Source organism: Camelus bactrianus, chromosome 5, assembly GCF_048773025.1.
Source record: "Camelus bactrianus isolate YW-2024 breed Bactrian camel chromosome 5, ASM4877302v1, whole genome shotgun sequence".
Lineage (NCBI taxonomy): Eukaryota > Metazoa > Chordata > Mammalia > Artiodactyla > Camelidae > Camelus > Camelus bactrianus.
The window spans coordinates 36,658,934-36,679,352 of record NC_133543.1 but is presented as its reverse complement, the minus strand read 5'-3'; the positions used below and the strand labels follow the sequence as shown (position 1 = coordinate 36,679,352).

General features: G+C 38.5%; 1 long non-coding RNA gene across 2 annotated transcripts in view; it reads right to left on the bottom strand.

The window, feature by feature from the left end:
- LOC105065205 (uncharacterized) overlaps positions 1-20,419 on the bottom strand; it is a 614,873-nt gene that overhangs the window by 293,726 nt on the left and 300,728 nt on the right. For both annotated transcript variants that reach the window (XR_012506994.1, XR_012506993.1), the window contains one exon: positions 6,478-6,645. This is a non-coding gene — a long non-coding RNA (uncharacterized LOC105065205). The remainder of the gene's footprint in view (positions 1-6,477; positions 6,646-20,419) is intronic.

The following is a 20,419-nucleotide window of genomic DNA, read 5'->3' as shown; positions in this document are numbered from 1 at the left end:
TAGTTTGTGTGAGTGTAACACTGAATTGGGCCAGATAAAAAGAAACAGCACTAAAAAGATAATCACAAATCTAAAAAAGAACATTGCAGGATATCACATTCACTGATGTTCCCCAAACAGGTCACAGAAACACCAGGAAAAATAGAACATTATTAATTTGGACATTTCTCTTTAAGAAGTTTAAGAATTTCTATATATGTATGCAATTTAGGGACTCTTTCCTTCCTGTAAATAAATCTGTTCTAATTTTTACCTTAGAGTGATGAATTCTGTCACTGATTTTAGGCTGTCTCCAAAATAATGCATTATTAAAATTTGGATTTTGAATCCAATCCTAAAGTAAAACTGACAACTTTCAGGCCAAGACTATGGGACCATTCAGCTGACGAGTGACGACCAGAGTGCGGCTGATATCACTCTCATTTTTAGTGAAGGCATATTTAATCTCTGAGGCAGAGACCATGGCCTTAGCCTTCTGGGATCAATTTACTAATTTTTTGTTTGTTTTCTTGGCCGTTTGTGTCACCATACTGGTCATACTACTAGTCCATGTAAAGAAGATAATTAGTTACTAAGGTCATACGTTCATATTGCTAACTTATCCTTTTGAAAATTGGCAAATTAGGAAAAATTAATTCTGTGGAGGCATGGAAGAAATCAAAACGAAATTATCACTTTCAAAACAATAATTTACATCTGGAATACATGTGAGAGTTAGACAAAATTTGACATTTGGGCTACTTGCTTCATGTATAATAATTATTTATTTAGGTTAGGTGTTTAATTTGTTGTTTTTGTGTCTTCCCCTCCCCAAGACACACAGCACGGGTTTCTTCAATTATCCCTGGGCCTTGGTTCGAACATCTCTCATTTACTTAGATCACCATCCTTGAACTTAACTTTCTCAATGTGCTTTTTAAATGTGGCAAGTGAGTACTGAACTCAAAGCTCAGATGTGTTCTCACTAGAGCTGAATCAAACTGTTCCCTCCCTTTGTCTAAATTCTGGGCTTCTACTGTTGCAGTCTAACCAGCCTAACGATATGTTTGCTTGAGTCACTTTGAAACGTCTTATACTGACGGTATGGCCAGTCGTAAACTGTAGGACTATGTACCTGACTCTTCCTTCCTTCCTTTTGCCTGTCTGCCTGCCAAATTTCTTCTCTCCTTCATCAGTAATTATTGAGTATTACTTGGGGTTTGTCCCTGGGGATTCAGAAGGAATCAAAACAGACATAGTCCCTGCCTTGGCAGAGTCGGGATTGAGAGAAGCAAAGCAGAAATTATGTCTCAGGCAAGTTCTCACCTATGCTGTGCTGGTGTAACTGATTTATGAACACCTCTGACGAGCCAGAGAGGATTTAGGGCTGTTGACAGAACTCTTGAGGGAGTCTGTCATCTTGCTCACGTCCAGAGCCAGAATCTCTCCTGAGTGAGTCGGGTAGGTTCCGGGATCTGTATTTAACAACACCTGCATGGGCTCATTCGGTCAAGACTTTATGGGTAGAGCCAGAGCGTCTGACAGGAATGAAGGGACTGTGGGTGTGTAGTAAGAACTATAAACGTTTTATTATATAGTCTTATATTCTCCAGTCATGACTGCCTGGGTGGTAGAGGTAACCATCTCCGTTCTGGTTCCTCTGTGTCCCCTTTTCTTTGGCCCCTGATGACTGTAATGAGGGGTCTGGACCATGATTGATTCAGGACATATTACTCTTCTCAGTGAGTCATTGTTTTGCTTAAAGAACCATTCTGCAGTACTCCGTTTTGTTTTCCTCCCAGACTAGGGCTGCCTGTTTTGTAAGGTGATAGGAAGAGATATGAGGCTGCTGCTGCCCTTTGGTTTTTGGTCCTGAAGGCTCTGTGTGCGTGCTTTGTGTGTTCCCTGTGACGACCCTCTCCGAGGGTTAACTGTTCTACGTGTTTCTGTGATCGAGTGAGCGTTTTAAATTCCCTTTGAAGCCAAGAGCTGCTTGTTCATCACAGTCCTGAAACCAGATCACCTCACGGAACCCTGTCTGACATTTCCGCAGGGACCTCCTGCAACACTTCTTTGCAGCAGAAGCCCTGGAGCCATCTCTGCCGAGCCTCCTGCAGCCAACGTTCGGAGTGCAATACCTCAGTTATCCCTGAAACATTCCTCTTGTTGGTTTAGGGCCAGAATTACAAGTCTATCAAGACCATTTTGAATCTTGATTCTGTCCTCTATCTTGATTTTATGCTTCTGAAGATGTTATATAATCATGGCTCCTTCAATGTAAGGAGAAATTGAACCAAAACTCTGGCTTGGCAGTTTCAGATAAAAAATGGAGAACTGAGAACACAATCAGACGCCTCTAGGTGGATATCGATCCACTAACATGTTTCATTTTGCCAGTCCAAGGGTTTTTCTTGTTTTGGTGTTTTGAACTTTTGATATGGTGAAATATAAAACATACTGAAAACTATACCCAAATAAAATACAGCTTAATAAGTTATCACAGAGTAAACTGTGTAATCTTGTCTCACATCAAGAATAGAAACTTTTCTCCCAGACACTACCCAGTCCTTACCCTCTTCTTCTCCCAACCCCAGAGGTAATCACTCCTGATTTTTCTGGCAGGCTACCTCCCCAGGGCACTGCAGAGACAGAAGACTGAACTACATCCTAGGTCTTTGTGTGAAAAATGCCTACATACTTGTCCTGGAGCTTCAGCCTTGGGGGTGATCTTCAGGTTTGCTATGAATCTAGAGGCTACAGAGGTGATCTCAGGGAATGTAGGCTGGGAAACACCATCTTTGTGTTCTCTTTCAGCCACCCTACATGTGGCCAAAAGAGGAGCTCACTGGTATCTCCCAGGAAGGAGCTTACACACTCATCTGGAGGCCTCATTTCTGCAACAGTTGCCTAGAGGACACTTCCAGATTGTCTAGTCTAGAGGCCAACAGAGATTATTTGTGGTCCAATAGGACTGCATATGTTTGCATACATTAAAAACTGCTGCCTGCCTTCCAATTAGTCTGAAACTAGGTGCAGACTGAGCTCCATCCCTCTGGAACACTGATAGGTCTTGGCACAGCCTCAACAACTGAGGCTGATCAAGAAAAGTATCAGCTTTTCAAACTATACTAAAAAGTTACAGTGATCAACGATGTATGGTACTGGCATAACAACAGACACATAGATCAACAAAACAGAATAGAGAGTCCAGAGATAAACCCACACTTATATAGTCAATTAATCTACTACAAAGGAGGGAAGTAATTACAATGGGGAAAAGATAGCCTGTTCAATAAATGGTGTTGGGAGAACTGGACAGCTACATGCAGAAGAATCAAACTGTCTGCTTTCACACATCATATACAAAAATAAACTCAAAAGAGATTAAAGACTTAAATATCAAACCTAAACCATTAAACTCCTAGAAGAAAACACAGGCAGTATGCTCTTTGACATAAATTGTAGCAATGTTTTTTGGATCAGTCTCCTAAGGCAAAGGAAACAAAAGCAAAAATGAACAAACGAGACACATTTAAACTTTAAAACTTTGCACGGTGAAGGAAACCACTGACAGAATGAAAACACAACATGCTAAATAGGAGAAAATATTTTCAAGTGATATGCCTGATAAAGGGTTAATATCCAAAATTTATACATAGTTCATAGAACTCAATATCAAAAAACAATTTTGATTAAAAAATGGGCAGAAGACTTGAATAGACATTACCAACATAGTATAAGCTACCACTTCCATCCAGTCACGTAGTTACCATTTCTTTTTTGTGGTGAGAGCATTCAAGATCTACTCTCTCAGCAACTTTTGAGTATACAATACAGCATTATTAACTATAATCACCATGTTGTACAGTAGATACCCAGAACTTATTCATCTTATAACTGGAAGTGTGTACCCTTTGGCCAACATCTCCCCTTTCCTCCATTCTCCAGCCCCTGGTAACTACCATTTTAGTCTCTCTTTCTACTGAAATCATTTTTTTTATCATCCAAATGTAAGTGATATCATACAGTATTTGTCATTCTTTGTCTCACTTATTTCATTTAGTATAATATCCTCAAGATCCATCCTCGAATGGACCTTTTAGGTTCTCAGCTACTCCCCCTGAAATCAGCACGTGTGCCAAGGAGAAAAACAACTTCAAAATTCTGGCTTCACTTTGGTGGGCATCAGTTTTCTGCAGGACCTTATCCCAGCAATTCTTTCCTATTTTGTTAATGCTCAATGTCATCAAAGAGATTTAAAAAATATTTTGTTCAGCTTTGCAAGTAGTCTTTAGCAGGAGCGTTGGCTGAATCACCTACCATAAGTCTTCCAATTTACATGTTTTCCCTTATCCAAAGCTACAGTTGTCCATAAGTGTCCTTGGCAAGTAGTTCCAGGACCCCCCACAGATACTGAAGCCTGAATATGTTCAAGTCTCATATAAAATAATGTCGTATGTGCATATAACCTATATACACCCTCCTGTATACTTTAAATCATCTCTAGATTACTTATAATACCCAGTACAATGTAAATAGTTGTAAATACAGTGTAAATTCGATGTAAATAGTTATCTATGTGCAGCAAATTCAAGCTTTGTTTTTTGGAACTTTCTTGAATTAAAAAAAATATTTTTGATCTACAGTTGGTTAAATCCCTGGATGCTGAATTCATGGATATGAAGGGTGGACTATATAACTAAAGACATTGTCAACTGCTTCCTGAAATCAAGATACTTTGTTAACAATTTTCTATAATATCAGTATGTAAATAACTTTACCAAAAAAAGAAATGAGCTAAATGACTTGCCTTTACCTTAGTGATTTTTATTCAAGTTCTAGTGATTACAACATTTTGGTATATTTCTGTGTGTATGTATGTAAATGTAGATGTGGATACATACATAGTCTTGATGTTCATTCACAGACTTTCAAGTCTTTATTCATCATATTTTTCATATTTAACTCTTCTGTTGTGTTCTCTTCACGACAGAAATTAGCCACGTGTGCAATGGCCACCAACTAAGAGTTCTGCGTGATTCATTAGCGTTAGTTTTTTGTCACATTTGTAAACTTTAGTGGTCATATAAATGGTATTATAAACTTCGGTAAAATTAAATTACAGAAATATGTAACAAAGGCATAGCTTTGGGAAAGCATTATCACTGAGAAGACAGAGTAAAGACATGTGCATTTCCCATGCATTGCAGCTTCTCACTGTCATGGAAAATTAATTATATTCTGAACCAAGAAAACAATACAAAACAAATGAGAACACTCTCAGTTCCCGTCTATTTCCAGTTTTGTCTAAAGACTTCAAGTTAAATAATACAGATGTAATCATCTTTATCTGTTCAAAATGAGTCATATCTTTGGCATTTTTAAGTGATTGAATTTTACATTTTCGTCATTTTTAATTTTACTATTTTGATTAGAAAATGACTTCATTTTCCCTATAGTATTTGGATGTTTTATTTGAGTTTATTCATATGAATATTCATTTTCTGTTAGTCTATTCATATGAATATTAGTTTTCTCTGTAAACTGTTTTGTTGATGAGAAAATAACATTTAGTAGAAAAATTTGATAAGAAAATTGGTGTATGCAGTGCAATTATATAACCAAAGTAAAAATGGAGATAAAGCAAATAAAACATTAAAGTTTTGTCAGTCTCCAAATTTTGAAGCAGGTATGAAGCTGACACTAAAATATAAAAATTCATGGCTGGTTTTATAGAGTATATCACTTGTGGGGTCATTCAGTGGTATATGGGAAATTTGGAACCAATTCTTTTGAATCTCCCTATAGAGAACAATCTTTCTTTTTTTTTTTTTTTTTTGCAAGTTTTTAAAAGGAGATCCTCATAGTAGTTTCAGAATATCACTTTTCTTTTTTTTTTTTTTTTTTTTTTGCAACTAAAAGGTCTCTGTGTGTATTTATATTTATATTCATATATTTCCCCCAAATCTACTCATCACAACAGCCAAGTCTGTCATTCTGGTTCTAATATTATTTTTTTCAACCATTTCTTTGCCAGTTTTCCTCCTGAAATTTTTCCTTTAAAATAAAGAAACCCACAACAACAGATGGATTTTAAGTATCAAATTTCCTACTTAACATCTAGAATGGCTTCTGATATTGGAATAGAGTTACTCCAATATTCACAGTATTTGGCAAAGGTTTTGTCCAACACGTTTAGGGAAACTTGCCCAATACTGGAAACCATGATACTCTTTTAGATCTCTATTGAAATTCTTGGTTAACTTATCAAATGGAAGTGTGAACATGGCTTTAATTTAGTAAGAAAACAAACTCTTGTCAAAATTAATTCTAAAGAGCACTCCTGCTGAAGTAGTTTGTAGTTGATCCCATGTAGAGGTACTTAACATGAGCAGACGTTACAGAAGAGTCTGGCATTTCACGTAAAATTCAAGTGACTGCTAATAATTACTGATATCATAAAACAGAGGGAATCTATCTTACTTTTTAAAGCCTTACCTTTCTGATTAGAAAGGGAGTCCAGCAACATTAAGAGGTTCGTATTCACTGGGAAAAGATAAGATACGAAGCCACATCATTGAGATCCGGATCCCAGTTTCCATTCCGTCACGTACATATTCCGTGTTTGGGAACATACGGTACTTCTCTAAGCATTTATTTCCTCACCTGTAAACCAAGAAGGTTAAATGAGTCAGACTTCAAGGCAGCTCAATTATTTCTCAGGGGAAAACAAGACAAGATATTAGGAAAGGCATAAAGGCATATCAAAACCTTTCCTCTCATTAGTGTTGAGCAGTTGAAGTACTCTCTCTTTGCTGGCTGTATAAACAAGCAATCTAAAAGGCTTTTGATGACAAAAATGGCTAAAAGCCACATATTTTGGAGCCAAATATGCCCTTAGAAGGAATCTTTGACTTTTTTAGTTAAGAGAAATGGATTAAGTTGAAAAGGAATATGCTAAACAAGAATTTTGAATATTAAGCATTGGCACCAGCTCAAAATATTTAAGAATTAGAGAGAAAGGCATTTCCTTTGGAATGTTCTTTAGAAGCATCTATGTTTTAAATATAATATTGTGCAATACTGAATAGTATTTAACTTTCACTGATATTATAAGGAGTTTTACTGTTGTAAAGGATCTTGTTTTACTTCTATCCTCCCTTTCACCAACCAAACTTCTTGTAAGTGCTGCCTGTACCTAATGTTGCCGTTTCCTCACCTCCTACACCTCTCCCCCACCACCACGTCCCCGAGTCTGCAGTCACAGTTTGATTTGACTTCTCTGCATCACTGAATGCTTTCTCTTCGAAATGGTCCCATCTCTTAGCTTCCATGGTCCCACCCTCTTCACCTCCTCAGATTTTTCATCCAGTTTTCTGATCTGTCCTTTCCAGCCTCTTTTTTGTTTTTTTAAAGAATACCAAACAGTTGATTAACATGTGCAGTGCACATCATGCTGGGGAAACCGAAACCAGAAGTAACTCAAGATAGCACTCAGAATTCCGGCTTCTGTAGCGTCTTTAACAAGGGACAATAAAGTTGCAGAGAAATGACAGGACAAAGGCGAGCAGTTTCAGGCTTCCAAAGTCCGCAAACAGTGGGATGGTAAATACATGGGAGGAAACTAATGGAATAAGATTTGTTTGCAGATTGATCTGGGGCCGCCTCTGGGCTGATAAGAGTGTCTTCTTTCTTCCTGTACAGGGAGGGTACTTTTCACACGGAGTTTATCTTCATTTGGGGCCAACATATTGCTGCAGAGGTACAGTTGGCTTTCCAGCCTGGAACCCCTCCTCTGTCCATCCCTTTAAAGTCTCTTCAGAAAATCTCTCTCTCTCACTCATTGTCTGGAAAACTCCATCGACTTCCAAGGGTCTGTGCTAATGACTCCCAACTCTTCAACTTTTCACAGATTTGCCTCCTGAAATTTGAGATCCTTACATCCGAAAGTCCTCTGCGTAGTTCCACTTGGATTTCCAACTGGTACTTGGACTGTGACATTCCCACAACAGAATTCATCAACTTTCTTCCCAGTCTGAGTCATCTTCTGGTGAGCCAACCAGGAACTCTGGTTTGATACTTCGGTTTCATACCCACCACAGTTATTATTCACCTAAGGAATTGACAATTCTATATATTTGCCATCTATTTCTAAATATTTCGCTCCTTCTGTTATCACTGCCACCATCACCTTCACCCTCTCACTTAGATCACTGTAATTGTTTCCTAACTAACTGACCTACCACTGCTCTGTTCTCTCTATTCCAGTCATTGCAACATGTTTAAAATACAAAAAAACTAATATTATTTTCTTTCCTGAAACTTTTCAGTGCTTTCCCATTGTTCTTAGGCTAATGTCCAAATTCAATAACAAGTTGAGTTAAGTTCCTGAATGATCTGCTTTGGACCCCGCCCTCCTTTCTCGCCTCATCCCCTGTCTTTACAATCACCATGCTAAATGCCTTTCATTTCCCGACACTCCTGCTCCCTCAGGCTCAGTGCCTCTAACAGAATGGTTTCTCTTCCTACAACCAGCCTCTCATGTCTGGCTGTTACAGACTCTTCATGTCTCAAACCAGCAGCACTTCCTTGAGATTTCCCTGATGCCCCACCTGCCATGCCTGGGTAAGATGTCCTGTTGTGTATGTGCACAGATTTTTATACTTTCCTTTTCTGATTATACTTTCCTTTTCTGCCAGTGGTGCATACTCTCCATGAGGATAGGGACAGTATAGATCTCATTTACCCTCGTATTTCACACCCAGGAGGATGCATGCATAGTAGGTTTTGTTTTGTTTTTAATCTCATTTTATTTGTTTCATTTCAAATAAACCATGCTTTTGTATTAAAAGCTGATGGATGCTACACTGTTCACCAGGGGTCACTGACCCTAAACTGTAAGATCTAGTTTGTTGGAGTCATGAAAACAATCCTTTGATGGTTGGGACATACAGATATAGATATAACTGTTAACAGACAGGGGCCATTCAGCCTGGGGAAGGCCTACACTGGGCTCATATATGACAGGGCAAACTGTGATTTTTCTATAACGATGTTGATGATGATGAGAATGATGGCGACAGTAAAATAAACGTCATCGTAGCACTGAGCCCCAGACACAAATCATTATTTTCAACCTGGTAATCAGCAACACTCAGAATACAAGATTTTCAGAAGGTGGTACTCATACCATGAGGCTCATTATCCTAATCAAATCAAGAATATTCAGAAGCATTTTACAAATCAAGTTTGTGGATTCCTTTAAGCACATTCAACTTCCAGTTCTCCTCTCTGCTGCTTGTTTCCATGGCCAGCAGCTAAGAATAGCAGAAATTAAAGGAAATGAAATTCATAACTCCTAACCTTGCTTAAGGCAGTTCTACTATTTTTAAAACGATTAGGTTGGGGGTAGGCAAGGAAAACATAATCGATAAATGAGTTTGGGCAACACTCTGTGGAATTCAATTATGCTCTTCTTGTCCTCTGTAAGGATGACTGATCATAATTAAGTTATAAGTTAAATTTGCCTTTGTGTACTGGCATCCCTGACTCACAAAACCAAATATAAATACATCATTTGAGGGTTTTTCTTATGAAACCCAGCATCCTCTCTGAAAAAAATCAAACATAAATTATTGCTGTCACATTCTTTTCTTTACAGTGGAGATCTGTAAACATCTTATAGCACGTTTACGTGAGGATTTTGCCACTATGAACTCTGAATGGAACACTGTTTTGCTGCGTGAAAGAAAATACACAGGCAAGTCCTCTGTATTTGAAAACCAGGCAAATCCATCCCAGAAAAGCATAATACAGTTCCTTAAGGATGTCCGCACAGGGAGTAGTCCAAATACTATCTAATATTAGCAGATTAGCTCATTAAAAACAAAACTCTTTTGATTTAATGTGGGGATCAAAATATTGATGAGATTCATCTGAGCCGCATCAGCTCAACATCAGGATCAAGTCCTTGCTTTACATTTTTTACCTAACTGATGGAACACATATGCTTCAACAAAACTCATGGAATGGGCAAACCGTGGCAATACAAGCTGAAGTGCTTCCAGGCATAACTTTTTTTCCTGGGAAATCAGTGTTAAACTATTCACACACAACATTTTAGAGAAGCCACTTGGTGTGTACATCTCCCCTCCTCCATAGCATCCTTATCCTGAATCTGAAACAACATGAATCAAAATTAAAAATAAATGCAGTCCTAAAAATGCTTTAGAACTTGGCTCCCAATCTGTCATTTCTGAAACTTAGAGCTGAGAATGGATGTGGCTTTGGGTCCTAAACTTCCAAAAGAGAATTAGCTAATTATTTGTTGTTTTAAAAGCACCAATAAGTCTGGGAGAGTTATTCCTCCAGCCTCTTTCTTTCTCTTCAGTAATGTTTTGGTAATTCTAGGTCTTTGATGGTTCCATATAAATTTTATTATGATTTGTTCTAATTCTGTGAAATATGTCCTGGGTAATTTGATAGGGATTGCATTAAATCTGTAGATTGCCTTGGGCAGTGTGACCATTTTAACAATATTGATTCTTCCAATCCAAGAGCATGTGATATCTTTCCATTTTTTAAAGTCTTCTTTAATTTCCTTCAACAATGGTTTATAGTTTTCTGTGTATAATTCTCTCACCTCCTTGGTTAGATTTATTCCTCGGTATTTTATTATTTTGGGTGCTATTTTAAAGGGGGTTGTTTCTTTACTTTCTTTTCCTGTTGATTCATCGTTAGTGTAAAGAAATGCAACTGATTTTTGAACATCAGTCTTGTAAACTGCTACCTTGCTGAATTCTTCAATCAGCTCTAGGAGTTTTTGTGTGGACCTTTTAGGGTTTTCTATATATAGTAACTTGTCGTTGGCATATATAATAACTCCCCCAGACTTCAGACAATATTATAGAGCTACAGTCATCAAGACAGCATGGTATCGGTACAAAAACAGACATATGGACCAATGGAAGAGAATAGAGAGTCTAGAAATGAACTCACAAACTTTTGGTCAACTCATCTTCGTCAAAGGAGGCAAGAATATACAATGAAATAAAGACAGTCTCTTCAGCAAATGGTGTTGGGAAAACTGGACAGCAGCATGTAAAGCAATGAAGCTAGAACACTCCCTTAAACCATATACAAAAATAAACTCAAAATGGATCAAAAACTTAAACATAAGGCAAGATAACATAAACCTCCTAGAAGAAAATATAGGCAAAACATTATCTGACATACATTTCAAAAATGTTCTCCTAGAACAGTCTACTCAAGCAATAGAAATAAAAGCAAGAATAAACAAATGGGACCTAATGAAACTTAGAAGCTTCTGCACAGCAAAGGAAACCGTAAGTAAAACAAAGACAACCTACGGAATGGGAGAAAATTTTTGAAATGAAACCAACAAAGGCTTGCTCTGCAGAATATATAAGCAGCTCATACAACTTAATAAGAAACAACCAAACGACCCAATCCAAAATGGGCAAAAGACCTAAACAAGCAATTCCCCAAGGAAGACATACAAATTATCAATAGGCACATGAAAAAATGCTCAATATCACTAATTATCAGAGAAATGCAAATCAAAACTACAATGAGGTATCACCTCACACCAGTCAGAATGGCCATCATCCAAAAATCCACAAATGACAAATGCTGGAGAGGCTGTGGAGAAAGGGGAACTCTCCTACACTGATGGTGGGAATGCAGTTTGGTGCAGCCACTGTGGAAAACAGTATGGAGATTCCTCAAGAGACTAGCAATAGATTAACCATATGACCCAGGAATCCTGCTCCTGGGCATATATCCAGAAAGAACCCTACTTCAGGGTGACACCTGCACCCCAATGTTCATAGCAGCAATATTTACAATAGCCAAGACATGGAAATAGCCTAAATGTCCATCAATGGATGACTGGATAAAGAAGAGGTGGTATATTTATACAATGGAATACTACTCAGCCATAAAATCTGACAACATAACGCCATTTGCAGCAACATGGATGCTCCTGGAGAATGTCATTCTAAGTGAAGTAAGCCAGAAAGAGAAAGAAAAATACCATATGAGAGCGCTCATATGTGGAATCAAAAAAACAAAAAACAAAAACAAACAAACAAAGCATAAATACAAAATAGAAACAAACTCATAGACATAGAATACAAACTTGTGGTGGCCAAGGGGGCGGAGGGTGGGAAGGGATAGACAGGATTTCAAAATTGTAGAATAGATGAACAAGATTATACTGTATAGCACAGGGAAATATATACAAGATCTTATGGTAGCTCACAGAGAAAAAAATGTGACAATGAATATATGTATGTCCATGTATGACTGAAAAATTGTGCTGTACACTGGAATTTAACACAACATTGTAAAATGATTATAAATCAATAAAAAATGTTAAAAATATAATAAATTATAAGCAAACATAAAAAAATAAATAAAATAAAAGCACCAATAAAATGTATGTATAAGAGTGTATAGCCTTATCGAAAAACAACTTTTAATCTTGATTCTTATTTGGGACATGTCTAAGGTCCTTTCCAGCCCTGCTCACATACTGATCACTATAAGCCACAGAGTTTGCAGTGGTGGTGGGGCTTTGTTACTTGATGTGATTGTTTCTAAGTGCAGCAGATGATCTGCCAATGCATTATACATCTCTGGGTGTTATGGCTAGGGAAGGGGTAGTCCCTAGCCATACACCTACGGGTACAGTCATTGCTGCTCCATCTTTAAACAACTTTTGTTTCTTTCTTATTGGAAAGCATTTCCATGCAGAGTTCTAAGGATCTTTGTCATCTTTCAAAAGATCCCTGATTATATTATAATTAAGATACAAGACTGGAAATTAATTTCTTAGAGATAGTGTTAAATAAGATTTCCTAGGGACTGCAGTTTAATTCTCTCCCCCTACAATACTACCATCATCTAACTTCAATTCATTATCATAACAAAAAATGCATCGTGTGTGTTCCACCTAGAAAGGTCATCTCTCATAGTCCAAATGCTGGAACATACCTTTGTATTTTTATGTTAGAATTCTTGTTCTGTCAGCCACTCTCAGAATTAATAGGATGCCAAGAAGATTCCAGGAAATCTGATATTTTGAAGCAATATGTTAGCTAAAATGTGGCATTAAATTTTCATCTTCTTAGCTATTTGTAACAATTTATCTTACTGATTAAGACACTGCAGACCATTTAAACATTTATTTTTAAAACGTTCCTTGTAATAGGGACTGGCATGTGCTTTTCAGAGATGGGGTAGGAACCTTGGGGCAGAATCGGGACTTTTGTACACCTGATAATTTGAACAATGTGAATATTACTTACTTAAAGAAATACTGAATAGCTCTTAAAATGCAACCCAAACATTTTCTTTGATACAAATTACACGTGTTCTGATGGCCCAAAACGACTTTCTGAGGGGAACAGGTCATTGCCAGTCAAAAGTTGTTAAGAATTCTGATCCATTACCTGTCTCTTGTAGGCCTATAAATAAAGACCGTGCAAGTAGCTCATGTGGCATCAAAATGAAAGATCTTTGCTTCAGATTAAAACCTGTAGTTTGATTGGGAGATGAAAATTACTCTATGACCTTGAACCTAGAATCCCAGGAAGCGGTGGGGATTACTATGCATAATCCATGAGAGAGAGATAAAAGGATTGAGGTCTCCTCCAGGACAACATTCCAGTGTCCCCCCTCATTCCTCCACCCTCGCCAGCCAGCCTCTCACACGTGGTCTGCATTATCACTGCAAGGCCTGGAAGCCATAAAGAACAGTAACATATACAGGAAGTGGTTGTAAAGAGACAAGAGAAAGTGGCTGAACAAAAGAAAACTGAAGCTTCCTGTTCATCATTATCATTTACAGAAGAGGAGAGAAACATGGAAGCTGGATTCTCCAAAAGAGAGGCTTACCAAATGCTGACTGAAAATTCATTTGCATCTTTAGTGAGCACAACTAGAGATGTTTGTGAACTCCTGGACCCCTCATTAGGTAATTATCATGTGCAAGTTTAGATGGTGAATATACATGACCTTTCTGTGTGGGTTGTAGACTTTTGGAGAGGAAGAACAATGACTTTTGTCTGACCTGCCTGGGTTAAGGAGTTAAGAGCATGTACCTGAATCAGCTCTTGGCTCCACCACTTACTAGGCGTATGACCTTGGACAAGGTAGGGAACCTCCTGGAGCATCAGCTTCCTTCTCTGTCAAATGGGATTCTAATAGTATGTGCTGAGAAAGTAGCTTTGAGCATTAAATGAAATATTTGTAAAGTACTAGGAACATTGACTGGCACATTGTGCTATATCAGTGTTTGTGAAAGAAAAATACATGTGAATAAAACAACAGAAGTTTGCTTAAGTAAATTCGACTCAATTAATTAATGTCCAATTGCCTCTGCAAGCATTAGGATTTAGGACTTGTAATGTTCGAGATTATCATCTACTTCCTTGTCCATCTCTGCTCTCACCAGTAGAATTGTTTGCTTATCAAGACTTGGTTGTGCTTATTCCCAGATCAATTTATGAAAGTAATTTTTGCTTTTTTAATTAAACATTTGAATCTTACATGTAAACATATTAAATATGCATTCAAAAAGAGTTTTTGTGTGAGAACTGGACTGAAGGCTTTGGAGAAACTTGATAAAGAGAGTTTTTTTTTTTTTTTTAAATGCTGTTGGATTTGGTGTTTATGAAGCAACTGAACAGACTGAGGAAAATCATAGAAATCTGGAAAGAGTTTATGCTGAAAATTGTTTTTCAAATGTCCTTAAGTTCTGGCTCCACTTAATAAAAATTGAAAGTGGAAATTGTAGACAATGCATTGTGGGTGTGGTTTCTGCGGGAAAGACAACAGAGGATTCCCCAGGGAATGATCCAGACTCAATAGCCAAGCTTGACTCTAGCAAAACAGTCTAATGAATTCATGTAAATTTATATGTTTTAAGCTAAGAGAAAACACACTTAGTTATTGGATCATTGTTTGATGGTTCTCTGAATAAATAAAATTTTCAATGTCAGGATATTTCTATCAGAATTAAGACTACTGGGTTATAGAATATCTGACCTGGGTTGAAATCCAATTTCTGCCACTTACCAGCTATGGGAACTTGGGAAAATAATTTGCTTAACTTCTTTAGAAGTTAGTTTCCCCACCTCCAACGCTGAAGTACCATGACGTGTGGCGGAGGGTTCAGATGGAAAGGAAGTACTCAGCGTAGCGTACAACAGGTGGTAAACAATGACCACTACTATTATTATGCTTCTCTTAACTCCATTCATCACCTACCTTAATACCTTACACATAATTTTCACAGAATAAATGTTTCTTATTTTCTTAAGTAATCATGATGATTAACAGGATCATTCAACAAATATTTACTGAGCATACTATTTGTGAGACATTAAAATATGATGCTGAGAACACAGGCATGAATTAAGACATAGTTGTTTGCCCTCTTTGATAAGCTGTTCCATTACCCAGAAGTTGGATTAGAAATTGCAATGAACCTAACCATTATTGATTTTGTCTTGTGGCCAAACAATAAATAGAAAAAGAACATTTTGATATTGGTGATGATGGGTAAGGATCTAGCTGTTAGTGTTTCGGGAAATACTCATTCATCCTTTGATTCAATAAACATTTATTTAACAGGGTATGTCTTACGGGAAGAAAACAGGCCGTGCTGGGTGACAAAAACATATGAATTAATACAGAAATGAAGTACATTTTACAAGAAAAGGGAGAGAAATGACAGCAAATCCATGTAAGGAGGCATCATGTGTGTCCACATGCTTCTGCCTACTTTGCCCACACATAAATCTAAACAGCCTGCCCATAGAACAAGACATGTCAAGTAGGATAAGCTCTTAAAACTGATGAAAGTATGTGCAGTGGGTATCAGCATGGATTTCAAGAAGGCCAAGGTTGGAATTCTAACTCTGCAACCTATAAGCTGTTTGACTTTGGGAACATTACTAAACCCATTTAAGTGTTAATTTTTCTCCTCTGTGAAATAGAGTTGAGACTGACTACCCCTCAAGGGTTGTTGAGAGGATTCCAGGAGAAACGACACGTGAGTTGGCAGAGCAGTGCCGGCTCAGCATCACTGCTGAAGGCAGCTGCTATGAGGACGTGGAGGAATCAACACCAACCTCAGGCTGCCTGGCAGAGGGCCCCGAAGCGTCCCCCAGGCCACGGGCAGCACATGCGCTTCTGCAAGACCCTGGACATAGACTTTCACAGAGTCTGTGGCTTGGCTCTGTGCAATGCTCTTATGTCGACCCATGGAGACCCACCCCTCTGTCGGCCTCCCACAGTGCAGCTGTTCTTTTATCTGCTCCGTGTTTTAGTCCAAGCACATCTGCACAGGACTCAAAAGCTGAACTCACTCAAAGACGTCCACCCTGTATCTCTAAAGAAAATCTTTTGATGTTTTTGTTTTGTTTGCTGAGTTTGTTCTATATGGCAGATGCAGTGGGACTCCTGATGCTTGACTGCAAGTTTCTTTAGACTTTGTGTCTATTCCTGCCCAAAACATGCCCAGTTTAACAGACCTTTTCATAACACAGTCAGCTCCTCTGAACAGTCCCTAAATAATTAACCACAATATTTGATTAATATTGAAAGTGTTTGAGCTTAAATTCTTTCTCTGTGGACTAGTAATATATTCCAGCACCAACTCTAGATGGTTTGTTCTACCAACAGAGTTGATGTCCAATACATATTTGTTGATTGATTGATTTTACTGAGTGATTGAACTCCAAGGCCTCATACAGGGTCCTTATGCACAGCTGTGTAAACTCTGTTGAATGAAATTGAAGCTTGTCACATTCTAGGAGCAATAAGGAATGAGTTAGCCAAGTACCTCTTCTCTGACATGCCGTCCATCAAATAGCCTTAACATCTTGTGGGTTAAAAGCAGCTTCAAGAGAGTAAGAACACTAAGGCACAAACCAAAATCCCTTGCTCGAAGGGTTAATAGAATAATAGTAAAAGTACCAACATGTATGTGTCTACTGATAAGGGGAAGAGAGAGAGAGAGAGAGAGGAGATCACTCTCAAATTGCAAGTGAAAATTAAACACACTTTCATGAAGTTCCCACGATTCCAGCTTCATCAGTGTAAAATTCCAAATCAACACGTTAGGAGGCTGATAGACCTAAAAGAGATTCCTAGATATACTCCTGAGCTTAACAAGCTACCTCCTACCTCTAGGCAGACACGCTGGGGAGGGAGGGATGGCTCTGCAGCGGCCAGTGTGGGACAGCTTCAACCACCTCTGCTCCAATCCATCACAGCTGATTCATACGGGAGAAAAACTGGACATTGCAGCTCCTCATGTTAATCTCTTGCTTACCATGCTTCAAAAAATAATTCTGAGGACTTCAGCTTGTATTTTAGAGTTCTCAGAAAATCAGTTGGTTTTCATTTCTGATTTGTAGATGATTAGACAGATAAATTGATTGACTGGCTTTCCCCAGGCTTCTCCATCCTAAGCATTTTCAAATTTAGGTGTAAACTCATTCTTTGCACCTATGTGTGACAGAAGTAGCAGAAATGGCAATGGCATACATTTGTGTGTGTGTGTGTGTATTCTCTCTTGCCTATGTCCCAATAAGCTAGATGAAATGAAAGAAGAAGGTACATACCTAAACTCACTGCAGGGCTTGCTGAAGCGCTATTTCCTGCAGGGATATTTGCATGGGGGGTGGTTTCCCCAAGGGCTATTACCTTCTCTGTCCAATTTTCTAGCTTTCCGACTGCTGCCTTCAATCAGTGCCCAGCCAAATCCTTCAAACTGCTTTATCTCTGATCTAGAGGGAGAAATTACTTTGCAAAGGAAAGGAAAGGGGGAAGAGACAGAAAACAGAGAAGCTATGCCCTACAACTTCCAAATGCCCCATTGTCACAGGTGTCCAGGTCCAGGAAAAGATCCTGCTGACATCAATGAAGAGAGAAGCCCCATTCCTTGTGACCATCACTGCCAAGGACCTTTGGCCTTGCTTTATGGAAATCACACCCTGGATGACTTTGCGGGGCTTGGAATGTGACGTGGAGGAGGAACACACCTTTGAGTTTAGGAAGCACTCCTCCTCCTACCCCCTTGAGCTTAACTTAGCACAAATGAAGAAGGTGACTTCAATTCTGGACTGCAGTTCACACTCTGGAGGCTGTGTTCCCCTTCATCTTACAAGCACTTAGTCACAGTGAACTCAACTCCCATGACCTTCAGGGAAGCACAGAGTTTTTTCCCAGGTCATTTATTTCTATCTCCCTGTCCTGTGGTCCATGGGGCAGCAGATCTGAGAACCAGACATCTAGCTGAGTAATCCAAAGACTTGAGTGGGAAAATACTAGGGCTTTAAAACTGAGGTGTAAAGATTTGTACTTCTCTTCAGTGGACAGTGACTGAAGTAAGTACACGAGAGAAGTGAAGCCGAGTCTTCAAACACACGCATGCACACAAACGAATGAAGTGGAGCATCCAGCCCTTGTCCTTACTCCCCTCTGGATTTCCCACTTTCTTACACGCTTTCCTTCCTAACCATGCATTACTTTCACAGACTCCTATTTAGGTTTGCTTGATGAACTAGGCATTCTTAACACCATCTAGCTGACAGCTCCTACGTGCTGTAGCTAGAGAGACTACTGTCAGGAGGATAAAATAGAAATATGCTAAGGCATCATTGTGTTTCTTATGGAAAGTCCCATACACATCTTTAATATTTTGAGGGTAATTAATTAATTATTACAGGATAATTTAAGTAACAGAAAAATTAAAGTTCTGATTCCAGACGTATGATCTTATTATAGCCTTAAATGTACTCTCATACTTTACAGCATGCCTCTTGATTTGGGGTTAGGAAATTGTTTGCCACACTCAGAGCTTCTACTTCTTATACAAGGGGCATTAGAATGTATTGTTTCCCAACTTAAATCCTCATAAATTAAACACGTGTTTTTATGGGCAACCTGAAGCAGTCAGGAACACAACAGATGCTGATGAGTCCTGAACTGGACTTACTCTGTCTTTGACATTCCTCTGCCCAGAGTCCCCATACCTCTCCATCTCAAGTTTCAAAGACTTTTCCTCCAGCCAATTCAAGAACTATATAAACTGACACTAAATGAGGCACTAATTTTGAAATATGCCTTCATGATGCAGCTCTGCTACTACAAGTTGAGTGATACTGAATTGCCACTTAGCCCTGCTGGACCTCAGTTATTACATCTGTAGAATGAAGGTGCTATGAAATGTGATTTTTCAGGAACTGTCCAGCTCTACCATGCTGCTTGTCATATGAGTGTTTCAGCTATTCATGGTTGTCTGTTCCCATTATAATTTTGCAAGAATTTTATATTTTCTAAGGAACAAATTTTATGTAGGCCCAACTAATAACTGGGAAGGATTTCTGTAAAACATGGCTATTAACCAAGCACATTGTGTTTTCAAATATGAGTTTTTGCCTAGCAAATTAAGGCTTCCATTAAAAGAACTATTACAGTGATCTTAGAGAAAACTCAGTGAGGGCCAGATACGTGTATTGATCCAGACACATATCAAAAGTCAGGGTCCCTGCTTCAATTTAAAGGCTGGAGAGACACACATGGCGAATGAATGCATCATTACTCTACATAACCCTTACCCTGGGTCCTTTTTTCTAATTGTTTTTGCAAATACTACCAAAGTAACAAAGCTTACTTTTAGAATTCCTCCCATTTCTAACATCGATAATCCTAAGAATCTGCAAAGGGTAACTGAAACTTCAAAATTATAGCCACACTGAGACTTAGTTGCCTGCTAAATTATTTTGTCAAAATGAAAACCACCAGGACATGCACCAGGACACATTTGGTGCCTGTGACTATTTCAATGCAGGCTCCTGCCAATAGAGAACAACTCTTCTTCCGTGGTGAGTGGCTATTGCTTGCATACATAGAATGCAAACACATTATCAGTGCTTTATTATTGGTCTCAGGAGAAAGATTCCATTTTTTTTTTAAAGTAAAACAGTAAGACATATGGCCCCATATTAAAATTTAAATAGAGTGGAAGCTGGTGGAATATTATCCTAGAAGTACGTATTTGGAAGTGAAAGATCTTGGTGCTCCCAGGTCAGCCCCAAGAGCAGTGACTCCAGAGCTGAGCATTCTTTTCAGAGAACAGCAGCAGAGGTTCACTCTACATTTCTAATTACTTAACTCAGGCTCTCCCAGTCCTACGAGGGGAAGATTGTCACGGAGCAGAGAAACAGCAAAGGCAACAAGGCATGCATAAAAAAATCATTACATCCTTGAGCCAAGCTCAATTCCTCTTCAATCTGGGTTCTGTGGCTGTGTGCAGAGGGAAACAAATGTATGCACATACACAAATGTCCCAAATGTGTTATTCTTTTACACACTTGTAAGAGCTCTTTACTAAACTACAAAT